General features: G+C 43.6%; 1 protein-coding gene across 1 annotated transcript in view; it reads right to left on the reverse strand.

Moving 5' to 3' along the window:
* CACNA1E (calcium voltage-gated channel subunit alpha1 E) overlaps nt 1-14,734 on the reverse strand; it is a 536,064-nt gene that overhangs the window by 293,969 nt on the left and 227,361 nt on the right. The gene's annotated exons all lie outside the window — the stretch shown is intronic.

The raw sequence follows: 14,734 nt of genomic DNA on the forward strand, positions 1-14,734 counted from the left end.
ATTTGATAGCAGTTGAGCTGGATCAACCCTCCTATGCATAAGGAGTTAACAAATGGGAAGGAAGAAAGTCAATGAGTCTTCGGTCTCTTGCTCAAGGGCCTCATGGGTCAGCATGACTCCCTCCGTCCCTTAGACTCAAGTTGCTCTCTTAGCAGGACCTGCCTTCATGACGTCTGAAGCATCACCCGTATCACAGAAAGCTGGTACCTGTGTGGCGGGATGTGTGCCAGAAGCAGCCACGGGTGAATTGTTGGCCAGCACCATGAAACATAAGAATTAATCATCCCATTCTCTCAGGTTAAATTCTGGGAGACCCAGAGGGCTCCTGCTATATCACCGTAGCCTATAAGAGAACTGAGAGAAACCTACCAAGACACATGATTAAAAGCACAATCCAAGGAAACAAATCAGGTAAAGGCTCACCTCTTATTCTGGAAGATCAGCGGATCTCAGCCTTTGCTACACAGTAGAATCACCTGGGAAGCTTTTAAAAATTAAGGATACAGGTATCCCATCTGTAGAAATCCTGATTTAATTTGTCTCAGCTACCATCTGGGCGTCAGCATTTCTAGAAGGACCTAGGCTGATTTCAATGTGCAGCCAGGGAGAAGAACATTGCCTTCAGTGCTGGAGGCCGTGACAGCTAATGGTGTCCTCAACTCAGCTGAGATAACAAATGAGGAAACATAATCCCAGAGGCACCTCGGTAAGAACTGAAAGGTGCCTTAGAGCTCTCTTAACTGATCCAGCACATTCATTTTATAGATGTAGATACTGAAACCAGAGCAGGAATAAGACTTTTCCAGAGCCACGACTAGAAACCTCTATGGATTCCTTAAAAGCTTAGGAACTGATTATCAGAGCAATCAAATAAAACTCCCTAGCTTCTTGGCTTGAATGGACAGTTCTAAAAGAAAGTTATCTTCTTATTGAGTTTACTGCCCCATCCCTACTCGACTGTTCTCAAGAGCGTATTTCTTAAGGTAGGGTGTGGATAGGTTACCTTTGTCAGGACCACTGAAGAGTCCAGAAAACATTCTGAGATGACTGCTCGCCTCAGCAGCCATTCTCCCGTCTGCTGAGATGTGATCTTGGTTTTACGCTGGGTAGAAGCCCATTGCCTACTGAGTACCACCACTTCATAACATTCTCCAGCAATATTTTTGGGAAAGGAAAACATCGACCATTGTTCTGAATCACTGCTTCCCATTCTCATTGGATCTGTGCTGGTTGGCGTCTCTTAAATTTTCCTTCTCTTGTCCATTCCTTCTCTTGTCTACTTTTTCTTAATTAAGTCCTTTCTTATTAATCATGATCCAGCCACCTATGCCCCAACCCAGAGAAACACTAAAAACATATACCTGCTAACGAAAAACAGGAGGAAAACATCCCAGAAAGAGGATGAGGGGATAGAAGGATAATGACCGAGTGGAGAAACAGTACCGAAGAAAGCGCAGAGGAAATGTGATAAAAAGGAGCCCCGGGCTGAGAGTCAGGAGGCCTGGGTTCCAGCCCTGACTCTGTCACTTACTGAGAGACCAGTGACAAGTCACTTAACCTCTCTGACTCTCAGCTTTCTTACAGATAAAGGAAGGTTTGATTAGAGTTTCTCTTAGGTCCCCGTAACTCTAACATTCTATTAGTCTGTGGTGCTAATAAGCAACATGATGGGAAGGGAAGTGAGACAGAAAGGGGGAGAGCCCATCATTACAACTGAGAGAAGCCACTTTTCGCGAAGCTACTAATGAGTACATCCAACAATAACACCCAAAGCAGAAGTCCTGCCACACCTAGGAATACATTTCAAGTGTCTAAAGTCAATGGAAACACTTCTAAATTTTCAATAGCAGGAGCTCCATGACAAGCTGGACTGGCTAGAAACACCTCTAAGAGATAGTTAATAAAAAGTCAGAATCCTCCAAATGGTGGCCTGAAGGTGAACCTGAGGCTCCTTTTCCATAAACCTACTGTAAGCCTTTTCTGCACTCTCTGTCGGGATAGTAAAGTCTTTTCTGCAGCCTCTCTGTCCCCACAGCCCCCATGTCCTTAACAAGCCGCAAAGGTAGAAGCATTCAGTAAAAGGTGAAAGTTCAAAAAAAGTCATAAATGTTGTCTCCTCCACACTACCACTCACACTATGGGTGTCCTGGAAAAGGGAGGGCTGAGAACAGACCTTTTGAGGGCTGGAAAAAAGAAAATGGACTTGATATGCTAATATTCAAAAGAAAAGGAGAATTGGCACTTCCAAATCAAAAGTCCTTTGCAGAGTGATGACGTCTGACAGCGGAGCTTCAGGTGAAGACAGAAGACAAAACAGCAAAGGGCCCCAGTTCCAAATGAAGCTTGCATTCCAATGACACAGGGCAAGCTGCCTCAGACCCATTTCATGATGATGGGTAAGAGATCTTTGTGCTTTTCCCATCTATCACTCCTTTACTCCTCCATGGGTTTAGCCTCATACCCAGTGGGTGCTACTGATACAGGCAAGCAGTTCACAGTGTCATCCTAAAAGATGCTCTGTTAGGGAAGAGTACTTGCTACTCTTCTGGTCTGACCTGAGGCAGTGTGGTACAGTGGAAAGAGAGGAGCCAACGGAGTCGTTCAGACCACATCTACCTGTGACCCTGGGCTAATCATCTGCAAGATGAGAACAATAATATCCACTTCACACAGCTTTGGGTAGAGCGATAATATGGCTCTAAAGCACACTGCAGAGTGTCTGCCACACAACAGGCATTTATTAAAGGTCAGGTTCCTCTGAACACTCCCAGGGATGTGTACTGAGGGATGCATGACTCTCCAGGTCTGGATCATGGTCTCTACAGCATGTTGGTAAAATGATAATGAAAATAATTACATGAAAATAAAAATAAATGAAGGTAAGAGAAGAGAAAGGGATGATAAACCTTATAATTGTGCAGGGTTGTTCTGAACCCAGCCTCTTCCACAGTGCAAGTGTGGAAAGCTGTTGGACAGTTCTCACTGCCCAGAATCTATTCCCTTGCTTTGCTCCTTTGAGCCTGTCTACTGCTGTTTGTGACAGAAGTGAGCTCAGTCTTTCTGAGCCTGCACATTCAGGGGTGGGCATTTGTTTGTTACTCTCTAATCATCACCAAGGAAAGAGGTTACCCAGAGAAGATGTATCATCCTTTATCCATAGAACTTTGGGGGAGGAGGGGCAGATGGTGATCTCAAAAATAAATAAATACATAACTATCGATGAGAAGGGATTATCATGTTGCCAACATGCCCAGATCCTCTGAATTTACATGGGCCCATATCCCCCAGAACTGCCTCTCCTCATGTTACCACATCCACCTACCCACCCCACCTCCAGACAAGCCCACACCCTTCAACTGCTCCTCATATCAGCAGACCAAGAGAACACATGCATCCTTGTACATCCATATGGCTCACTTATCTCATAAACACAAACTCCCTTGCAAATACAATCCAAAGTTAGCAGAAAGAAGAGACAGTTCCTTTCATTTTTCTTTAGGCCCACTCCCTAATTTCTTTTGAGTCCTCCACCTGGTTTCCAGAAGCCAAGTGGTACATCCTGGTTCCCCATTCACATCCACATCCGTGCCCAGTTCCCTCAAGTAAAATGCCCTCCAGTACCCTGGTCAGATGACCTTCCCTAAGCTCATTATGCAAATGTCCAAGGGCTGCAAGCCATGGAGGCTCCCCCTCTCTGCCACATGCCTCTGACCCTTTCAGAAGTTTCATCCACAGTTCATGGAATCCCATTCTGACTCCCTTCTCTGACAGAACAAAGATGGAGACTTTAAATACCCAGAAACCCAAACAGATGAGGAGGAGTTAGCTAGAAGGCTGGCAACCTCTGAGAAGAAAACCTGCCCATAGGCCAAGCTGGGGCTCTAGGAGGGACACTTCCACACACCATCAATCAGGCCATCTGAAACTTGTGGCTACCATTTCTGTACAAACAAAAACAAAATCGAGTGACTTTGTCTACGGTTGATAGTTTTGAATATCTCATCTGCTTTTATCAAAAGTTTGCTGGAAAAATTCTGCATCATTATTGCTCCTACAGATATTTTTTTTCTGGATTATAAATCCAAATGTGTCCTCAGGGACAATGTTGGTGTAAAACTGGCATCAGAGACCCATGAAGAAAGACAGGTTTGGATGTAGATATTTTTAATGTATCTTTAAAAATGTAAACCCAATAACTTTGAGAAGAAAAACAAAAAGGGCTGGTGGGCGAACCACCTAGTTGCAGTGGTTGAGAGCACGGGCTCTGATCCAGGCCTCCAGGTCTCACCTGCTGTGTAATCTTGGGCAAATGAGTTAACCTCTCCATGCTGTAATCTTCCCAGCTGTGAAATGTAGAAAACAAGCATGCACATCTCTGCAGAACTGTCATGGGGAATAAATGCAACAATCCATGGGACGCACTTAGCACAGGAATCTGGCACACAGTAAATACTCAATAAAATGTTGGGTATTTATTAACCCTATTGACATTGACACTAGTGCTAATATCTCACATGTTCACAAAGGGTTTTCATACATATTAGATGATGCTAGCCTCACAACAGTCTTGCAAGGTAGGCAAAGCAGGGCAGGTGACCTCTACCTCACACCTGAAGACACTGAGGCTCAGAGAGGTTACAAAACCAACGCAAGGTCACATAAACATCTGGCAGTGCTCAGGGTTAGACAACCGACAAGAGTCAGGAGAAAGTAAATGGTATTGTTAGAAGGAGAAAACTTAGCTGCAGACATTTAATGTTGATTCAACTGAAATAAACCAGATACTAACAACTAAGATGTATTCATGGCTTACTATGTGCCAGACATCGTTCTCACATTTCACGTGTGTCATCTCATCTGATCATCACAAAAATCCTATAAGATACACCTTATAGGTAAAATTCCTATTTCCATTTTATGTTTGAGGATTCTAAGGCACAGCAGGGTCAAGTAACTCCCAGAGGCACGAGCAAGGAAGTGGTGGAGATGGTACCAAGATTTGAATCTAGAGGCCAGTTTTAACTATGACACTCTAATGCTTCCAAGCAGGGACTGGTAAATCCTAAACCCTAAGGTGAAGCTTTCATCAGCTGGGCACTGGACTACCTGATGTCTAATATCACTTCAACTCCTACGATCACTTCAACTTCAACTGTCCAGTAAAGAAATAAAATATTGTCTAAGTGAGTCTCTGAAAATGACACACAGTGCGGACTTTGGAGAAAGCAAGATGCTATATCCTGGCCTAACAAAGGCGTGAAATAGGCATAAAAGTGTGTATTGATTTCAGCAAAGCATGTGACAAGGATATCTCGCACAATATCCTTACAGGCAAAACAGAGGGCTAACACCTGGCTAAAGCACCGTTCAGGAAATGTGAGAAAAGCTGAACAGTCGATGAGCACTTACCAATGCACTAGTAGTAAGCAGAAGGGAGGTCCCCAGTTCTAACCATATTTCTATCAATTACTTAAATGAAAGCATAAAGCACATGCCTATCCAGTCTGCAGTTGATGTAGCCCTCAGGGTAAAGAGCGTGCCCACTAAACAGCAGGGTCTAGAGACAATGTGCAATGGAAACCACCTAAGCTTTGGAGTCAGACCACCAGGGTTCAAGTTCACTGGTGATGACCTTGGGCAACCAAATGAATCTTCTTTAGCCTCAGTTTCCCCATATATAAAATGTGGATAATAACATGTATGGAGTCTGAAGTTTATGGATGCTCAGTGAATGTTAGTTCCCTGTCCCCACTTGAACAGGATCTCTACAGGATGGACTGCTGGACCAAAAGCAATGAGATAAAGTGTACTTGAAATAAACACACAGTCCTGAATTAACATTCAAAAATTAAATTGAATGAGAATAGTTCGAGGGAAAATTAACTCTGTCATCAATTCATAGTAAAAGACCCAAGGTTTTAAGCTGACTACAATCTCAAGTCAAGTCACAATGCCATTTCTTCACAGAAAAAAAAAAAACTTTAAAAAATTATTTTAATTTAAATAAATGGGGACTTCCCTGGTGGCACAGTGGATAAGAGTCCGCCTGCCAATGCAGGGGACACGGGTTCGAGCCCTGGTCCAGGAAGATCCCACATGCCGCGAAGCGACTAAGCCCGTGCGCCACAACTACTGAGCCTGTGCTCTAGAGCCCGCGAGCCACAACTACTGAGCCCATGTGCCACAACTACTGAAGCCCATGCGCCTAGTGCCCACACACCGCAACGAAGAGTAGCCCCTGCTCGCCGCAACTAGAGAAAGCCCGAGTGCAGCAACAAAGACCCAACACAGCCAAAAATATAATATAAATAAATAAATAAATAGATAGATAGATAGATAAGTGTGTTAAATGCCAATGTTAGTAAGCACTGTTCTAAGTTCCGGTAATTTAAAAACTTATAGATAATGGCCCTTCGCTTGTAGGGATTTCAAACCAATACTAAAGCTATGTGGTAAGTGAGTGTTATAAGAAAGTAATAAACTAGGTGGCATATGGGAGCCAGAAGGAGGGAGTTGGCCTTACTCTGCTGAGATAAATCAAGGAAGGCTTCATGGAGGAAATGACCTCTGAGTACAGTCTTAAAGCCAGGAAGTCGGGGGGAGAGAGAAAACATTCCAGGCAGAGGGAGCAGCAAATACGCAGGCATGGAGGCCTAGGAGAGGATGGTCCCTTCAGGCGGTCCATTGGAACAGCTGGAAAGAAGGGCATCATGGCGGTTGAGACAGGTTGGTGCCATGTGCAGAGGGGATCACAAGAAGCCCTGCGCAACAAGCTAGGGAAACGTTGTCCAGTTACAAAGCAAACGAAGGACAGAACCCAGACAGGAACTCAGACTTTCTGACTCTATCTAGCCTCTCTACTTCTGCTCCCTGTACTGTAGCTACTAGCCACATGTGGCTATTTAAATTTGAATTAATTAAAATGAAATAAAATTTAAAACTTAACACTCGGTCACGATAGCCACATATCAAGTGCTCAAGAGTCACATGTGGCTAGCAGCTACAGCATTGGACAGCACAGATAAAAACATATCCATCATCACAGAAAGTTCTAGCCAACAGCACTGCTCAGTACCACAGTACCATTAAGTGAACAAGAAGTAGATTCGGTCTGTGTTGCTTTACAGAACAGAAACAGGAAAAAAACAAACAAACGGGTGGAAACTATAAGGAGGAATATTTCAACTTCCTACACTTCAAGTTTTCTAATAATGGAAGAGCACTCTGACACTAGAAGCTTGATGGCCATCTATCAGGGTGATGGAGAAAGAGTTCCAGTATTGACTTCATGCTCTTTGGTTAGAATGTTCATGCTTCATCATGGTAGCATGGCTGATGCACTCACACAAACAAATATCTGTAGCTCTTCCACGTGAAGTCCTGTCATACTTGTACCTAAAGGATACATTGTTGGGTTGGGAGTCCCTATTCCTGATGGCCCAGCATCCCAACATCCCAGAATGCGGGAATTTTCTAACACAGTCAGCATTTTTAAATTGTGATCCATGGACCGCCCCTCCATGAAATTTAATGCAAAATTGTACATGTATTTTTCAGCAAAGAGGGGTCCACAGCATCACTTGGATTGCAACAGGATTTGTGATCCCGATATAGAAAGCAAGAAAACACTGTACCAGAAGGACGTAACTGTCCCCATACTCCAAGAACAGTCACCTAGATGTCATCTAGACAGTTGTTCGGGTCAGTCCCAACTCTAAAGTTCCATAGCCTTAAGCATCTAAAGACCATCACCCTGCAATGAACAGTTTCAAACCAAACATCCTCTGATCTTGATCAAGGAGAAATGAGATGGGAGTATAAAAGAGCATGGAACAGTCCAAAGCACAAAAGTTGGCTAATTCAATCAAGTTGGGGAAGGTGTCACCTGTCAACCTCTTGCTGAGATGCCTATTGGAGATCCTCTTGGAAATCTTGGTGGTTCATTTTCAATGTGAGCCCACAGAACCAAGCACACCCAGTTAGATGCAATGCCAGCTTGTCAGCTGGAGAACTTGCCCACTAAATCTAAAGCTTGCTGAGCTCTTTAAAAAATAATGACTTTGTTCTAACCACCACCTGACATTATGACAACTGTACCAGGATCCATCTCCAGGTCCTACAGTATTATTAGAGTTGAAAGGATTCATTTCTAGAACAATGCAGCAATTCCTCTATTATCTGGTATAGCTGGAGAAGATTTTGGTTAATTTAACAAAAAAGTGATAAAGAGCTACTTTATATAATCAATATGGATTATAATTTGCAGCAGCTCTGAATACAATAAAGTACACATACCATTCAAACCAGGTTGACATAATGTAACGAATGCTTCATTGGCCATCATATTCAGAAAGCACTACAGCATTTTGTGGTACCTAGGGGCCATCGGTATAAATGTCAATTGTCATTAAACCATAGATCTCTGGGTGCCAATTAATAAAGAGTTTTGTACAACCAAATGCCCGATAACAGCAGACACCATGTACTTTCTGCACAGCCTGTGTTGGATATTACAGAAACTAGGGCGACCCTTAGCAAGGTTCTAAAGTAGGTAAAGCTACTTCTCCAACCTCCAAATTCCCAGGTAATGACCTTTCAATCCCCTGCCAGCCATCCAGTGCCCTCACCACCTCCCAGCATCCTTCTCTTCCCCTACTAAGGCTATGCCTGGTCCTACAGGTCCCAGTCAGTGCAACACTAGACACATAACAGGCACTTCACTGATGCGTGTGGTTTTAATCAATAGCAACTGATTAATTCGATCAATTCAATAACAGTTTACTGAATGCTCACCAAGTGCCAGCATTGTGCTAGGTGCTGGACTAAAATGGGCATGTCCTTTGCCTATTCTCAGAACAGGCTGCTCTCAATTATAAGCCCAGAAAGAATAAGAACTAACTCTAAGTTGATAATGTCATATACTAGCTTACTATGTCCCTGCTCCCAAGATCATCTGTATTTTGGTAAAGAAAATCTCAAAGACTCACTACCTGAACCCAAAGAACCCCTGTTAACAGCAAGGCTCCAGGCGAGAGAGCGAGAGAGAGAGAGAGAGAGAGAGAGAGAGAGAGAGATTTAGGATGGGCGCTTTGTAAGACTGGTCTTCTCTAGAGGCATTGCCAGACATAGCAGTGGTTCTCAAAGTACGGTTCCAGGGCCAGCAGTATCAGTGTCCCCTGAGAACCTGTGACAAGTGCAAATTCTCAGGCTCTACTTCAGACCAATGAAGTCAGAAACTCCAGGACTGAGGTCCAGTAATCTGTATTTTAACAAGCCCTTCAGGAGATTCTGAGACACAGTGAAGTTTGAAGACTAACAGTAGAGATGAAACAGACAGAGTGCATATGTATGACTTCAACACAAAGAAGCTAAATGAGGAATCAGCCTTGATGCTGACAGAAATCACCTGCTGGCAAGGAACATCCCCGACAGAGCAGTAGCAAAACAGTTCCCAGTAGCACACAGCTGGAAATTGCCAGGACGTCAGTGAGTGACTGCTGAAAATCCATTTCATGCTTTTTGACTCCGACCAGCCCCATGACCATGAGGCGTGGAAATTGAGAAAGAGGTACAGAAAGTTTGCAACACTTCAAACCTCCAACTGAGCTGAAGGCTGGGAAAGACTTGAGAGTATGAACTTCTTCCTCACGCTGGTGTGCAGAGGCTCTCCTCTGGGTCCCTGAGGCCACTCCCAGCCCCCTGTATCTTGGCTACGGAAATGATACCAGACTCTGATTACTGGCAAACCTCAGTTCCTGACACTGACCAGAGCACTTCTCCCCTCTAACCTGTTACCCACTGTTTGGCCACATCCTTTTCATCTCCCCTAAAGGGGAAGAGGGAAAAAAAAAGACACCCCACTCCACCACCACCTTCTGGCTTTAATGACACAAGCCTTTAGAAAGCCAGTGCATACATCTGAAACAGGCTTTCCAAATTCTCCAGAGATGGGGCGAAACAGATGCAGCAGAAATGCAGCAGGACCAAATGCAGCCGCCCCCCAAAAAAGCCTCAAAATTATGCAGAGTTGCAACAGAGATTCAAATCAGCCACCTACAGGCACAAAGGCCACACTTGGCACAGGAGGGTCCCTCCTGAAGCCGCTCACTTGGCTGGACCACAGGAGCCTAGAGCTGGAGCCTAGTTACAACCCCAAGCCCCGCCCACCTGCCTCTGGGATGAACTACTTTACAAATGGATTCACTGCAGTCCTTAAAACAAAACAAAACAAAAAATTCAAAAAGGCTGAGAGTGGAACTGTTCAGTCCTACAAACTTGGAACTCAAAATACAATAAGAAAAGAAACCCCTACAGGGTAATCCACTGCATTGCCAGGGACAGGGTGGGGGATGGACTGGATAACAGACACTTTTTAAAGTCATTCAGTGCCGTTCTCCTTAATCTGGCCCATTTCTGCCTCTTAAGGATATACCTTCTAGCTGCTCCTTGCTTTCCAGAGATGCGGACATAGGGGCGCATAAATAGGGTTAAGAGTTTATAGCCAAAGACTGGCCAAAGATGTGGGGAATGAAAAACTCAGTAAACATTCTTGGGGTGCTCAGTGACCAAAAATACACCATAGACAGCGCCCTGAAGTAGGCTTAACGCATAAGAGACCGCTCGGTCGGAGAAGCCTAAAAACTTTGTGCTGTACTTTCCGTCCTTAATTAAGGCCAATGCTGGCAACAGGGCTGGTGAACCTCCACCGGCCCTCTCTGCGTAGGTTTAGAATGTTTGGGAAGAGAAGCGTTGATAGAGGTCCCTGGCATTTTTATCCCTCTTTGAAAGGACTGCTTTAGAAGTCACATGGTGATGGGGGGGCGTGATACACTGATTTAAGTGTCTGCTCCCCACTCCAATCCTATGTGAATTCACACTGGAATTTGAAATGAAGCCGTTACAGAAGCCTGCTTCTGAGCTCAGTGGCTCAGCATTTATCAGCGTGAAGACCTAGGAGGATGAAAGGATTCAGAGTGACAAGTGCTTGGGGACATAAATATCTTCTAGTTAACCACGTTCTCTGAATACAGGAGGGGAATGGCTGCAAACTGATGGGGCACCCAGATGTAACAGGACTGGGTAGGAGGCAATCATTACAAAAGCAGCAAGAAAAAAAAAACGATTTAAAACGATTTTTTCCCCCCAGCTACCTTTCTCATGTGTCCCAATCCCACTGCAAAAATACAGAGGACTTAGAGAAAAAAGTTGATTTGTGAAGTTGGCCCTCTGCAAGAGATCTTGCTCATAACCAAGAAGACGAATAACCTTCCTTTTCTAAAAAGCCTAGGAAAAACCCACACATATAATGAATTATTCACAAAGGCTGAACCTAAAAATGAGAGGGAGAAATATAGAAAGATGAAAAGGGCGGAGGACTGGGCAGAAAGAGAAAGTGAAGAAAAGGACCTGGTCTCTCTCTCCGTGAATAAAAGGGTATTAATTACAGTCACGTATAGGTTCCCCCTTTTATGTCTTAGTGGTCAGTGATAAACAAAATTAGATCAGCACAGTGGCCTCTGATGGGCTGGACCACATGCTGGCCTTGGGGAGCTGCAACTTCCCAGGCAGCCCTGCGGATGACAAGAGGTAGGCTACTGATGAACCGATGGAACACAGAGAGCCAAAGAGTCTGCAAGAGTTCTGATAGTTTTGCACATCTTGACTGCATTTTATTTCAACTAAGAATATGAAAATGCAAAGAAACCAGATGTTCCTATAAAGAGGAGGAAATGCAGCAGAGTTTGAGGGGAGAGAAAAACACCTACATTTTGTACAGCAGCAGCGAAAAAGAGATAAGCAATTCTGGATCGAGCTACTCATCCCAGAGTCTGGATCTTGCAAAAGAAGATAAAAAGAAGGCCTGTTCTCGTTATTTTCTTCCTCCTCCTCCTTTAATTCATAGTGTGCCCTGCACCTAGCGCAGGGAAAGCAAGTGGAGAGAAGTGGGGAAATAATGACATGCAAACCAACAGACAAAACTATCACATCCAAGATACTTTTGTCTCCATCCTCAAGTCATTTCATTTCTGTCAAACTCCTTCACTCCAACTCGCATTCCAGGCTGCATCCCAATTACAACTGGTCCCCACGACAAGTCCTAGCCTGGTTTCTGGAGGAAACATTTCTCACACCTTATTTCAAGGGCAAAGCCACTAGGCAACATGGAGATTGTCCTGGGAGACTCAGAAAATGAAGACCTTTATCCCACACCAGTTACAGTTGCTATCTGTTTCACTGCCTCTGTGCCCAGGTACACAGAAGATGTGAAGACTTTCTGCATTATCTGATCACAGGATATAATTACAGACTTCATTCTTGTTAGTTGCCACCCTCTGCCCTAATCAAGGTGCTCTGACTCATGAGCCATTAGAGTTACATCAAACCTGAAATTCTTGCCAGGATTACAGTCTACTATCTTTCACGGTGCAATATATTTATAGGCAACAAAACAGGAGAAAAGTATATGCCATAATGGGAGATGGGGGAACTAAAGCTTTCAGTAATCTTCAGCAAAATCCTCCAAAAATAATGGATAATTGGCAATGGGAAATTCTCCACAATAAAGCACATAACCTCTGACTCAAAGCCAGAGTCCCTTGGGGCTATAAAGAAATTCTCTGCAACAAGAAATCACGAATGAATATCCACAGGTTCATTATAATGAGCTTCATCAGCTCAGTGGCTACAAACACATTTGATCTTCCGACTTTAAACCATGTTCATTTCCACATGAAACATGTGCTCCCCTGCTGAGATAACCCACACCATCAGTGGGGGAGAAATCTCCCACTGCCCATCAATGGCACAAAGTCAGACATGCCATTTCTTCCCTTCATCCTCTAACCTGGAAAAGTGCAAACGTGTGGGGAATATCTCACAAACCATGAGGGAGACCCTGTAGATCCACAGGGCAACTGGGCCTGGGCACAGAAGGGTTAGAGCCAGTAAGCTTATGACACAGTGAATGCAGGGTGACGTTCACAGCAGCCAATTCCCTGAGAAAAAGAGAACCCTTTTGTTAGATCTATTAGATGAGCAAAAAAGAAAAAGAGGAATCATATAAAATGTAATACCACATTTTAAATCAGATTAGCATTTTCAAAAAGGTTATGGCATCCACTGCAGAAGAGAGTGCCATAAGAAAATAAAATTATCTCCCTGTGCAGATGTAGCTTCCAAGAAAAATGAAACACATTCAGAGTGGGCTATTGACTTGCCACCATTTTTCTTGCCAAATCTAGGTTATCCTATGCATTTCTTCCCATAAGAACGAGACCTTCCCTGTTAATAACTGGACGAGGTTATCACCACCCCCATCCAAGTCAGAGAGTGGCAAGTATAAATTAAATCATTCCTTCTATTTAACTGATCTTTTCAGGCTAATCTGATTAAAGACCAGTATTATGTGGTGTTCAGAGACCACTAACACAGCACACAGAAGTACATATTATCCCCCTAGTTCTACAGTGACTTTTTGCAGCCAATAAAAGATGTATACATCTCAAAGAGTGTACTACATGAATAATCAAAATCCTCAAGCATGTTGCATATGAACATGACAGTTCAAAACAGGTCTTGACATGTGTCCTGAACCTTCCTTTCTGTGAAAATCTGGCCCTTACGTAGAGCACAGAAGTACTTGCCAGACTTGAACGGGCATACTAATCACCTGAGGATCTTATTTAAATGCAGATTCTGATTTAGTAAATCTGAAGTGTGGCTCAGGATTCTGAATTTTTTTTAATTGAAGTATAATTGATTTACAATATTACATTAGTTTCAGGTGCACAACATAGTGATTCGATATTTTTATAGATTACATGCCATACAAAGTTATTATAAAACATAGACTATAGTCCCTGTGCTGTACATTACATCCCTGTGACTTATTTATACTATAACTGCTGGTTTGGACCTCTTAAGCCCCTTCACCTATTTTGCCCCTCCCCCTGCCCCTCTCCCTTGTGGAAACCACTGGTTTCTTCTCTGTATCTGGGATTCTGAATTTTTAACAAGCCTCCAGGTGATGCTGGTCTTTGCTGTCCGTGGGAGACAAAAGCCTGGAAGACTTCGTTCACCTGGAACTAAGATCCCTCCCTTCTGGTATGCTGAAATTTCTGAAGGACTCTATTAATAATAATAGCTAGTGTTTACAGGGAATTAGGCAGTGTTCTAGGAACCTGACATATATTAATTCATTTAATTCTCCCAGTAACTCATTATTATCATCCTCATTTTACAGATAAGGAAACTGAGTCACAGAGAAATGAAGTAACTTTTCAAGGTCACAGAGCTGGTGAAGGAACTGAGATTTGAACCCAGACAGCTTAGCTCCCAAGCTTTACTGGTAACCAGTGCTCACACTGACTCCCAGTAAGAAAAAGGAATATAATCCCAGAAAGGAATTAGAAAGGAAGAGACGTGAGACTAGGAACTTCTATGCGGTATTAGAGCAAATGCAGAACCCACAGAAGCGCAATGTGTCCACATGGTCACCACCAGAGGGAATATATATTAGTCAATTACATTGTACAGCCAGGAATAAACAGCAAACACGGTGTATTTTAAATTTGCCAACAGGGCTCCACTACACACCTTAGCAGATGCTCTCCAAACACTAACAGCCTACATGCTGTAGAAGCACTGTGAAACTTCCAACTATGGGGATGGAAGAGACCACTGGGACGGGGCTCAAGGCCAAGGCACTGAGTAGGATGCCGAAATCAACTCCCTA

Source organism: Balaenoptera borealis (genome assembly GCF_965194805.1).
Source record: "Balaenoptera borealis genome assembly, chromosome: 1".
NCBI lineage: Eukaryota > Metazoa > Chordata > Mammalia > Artiodactyla > Balaenopteridae > Balaenoptera > Balaenoptera borealis.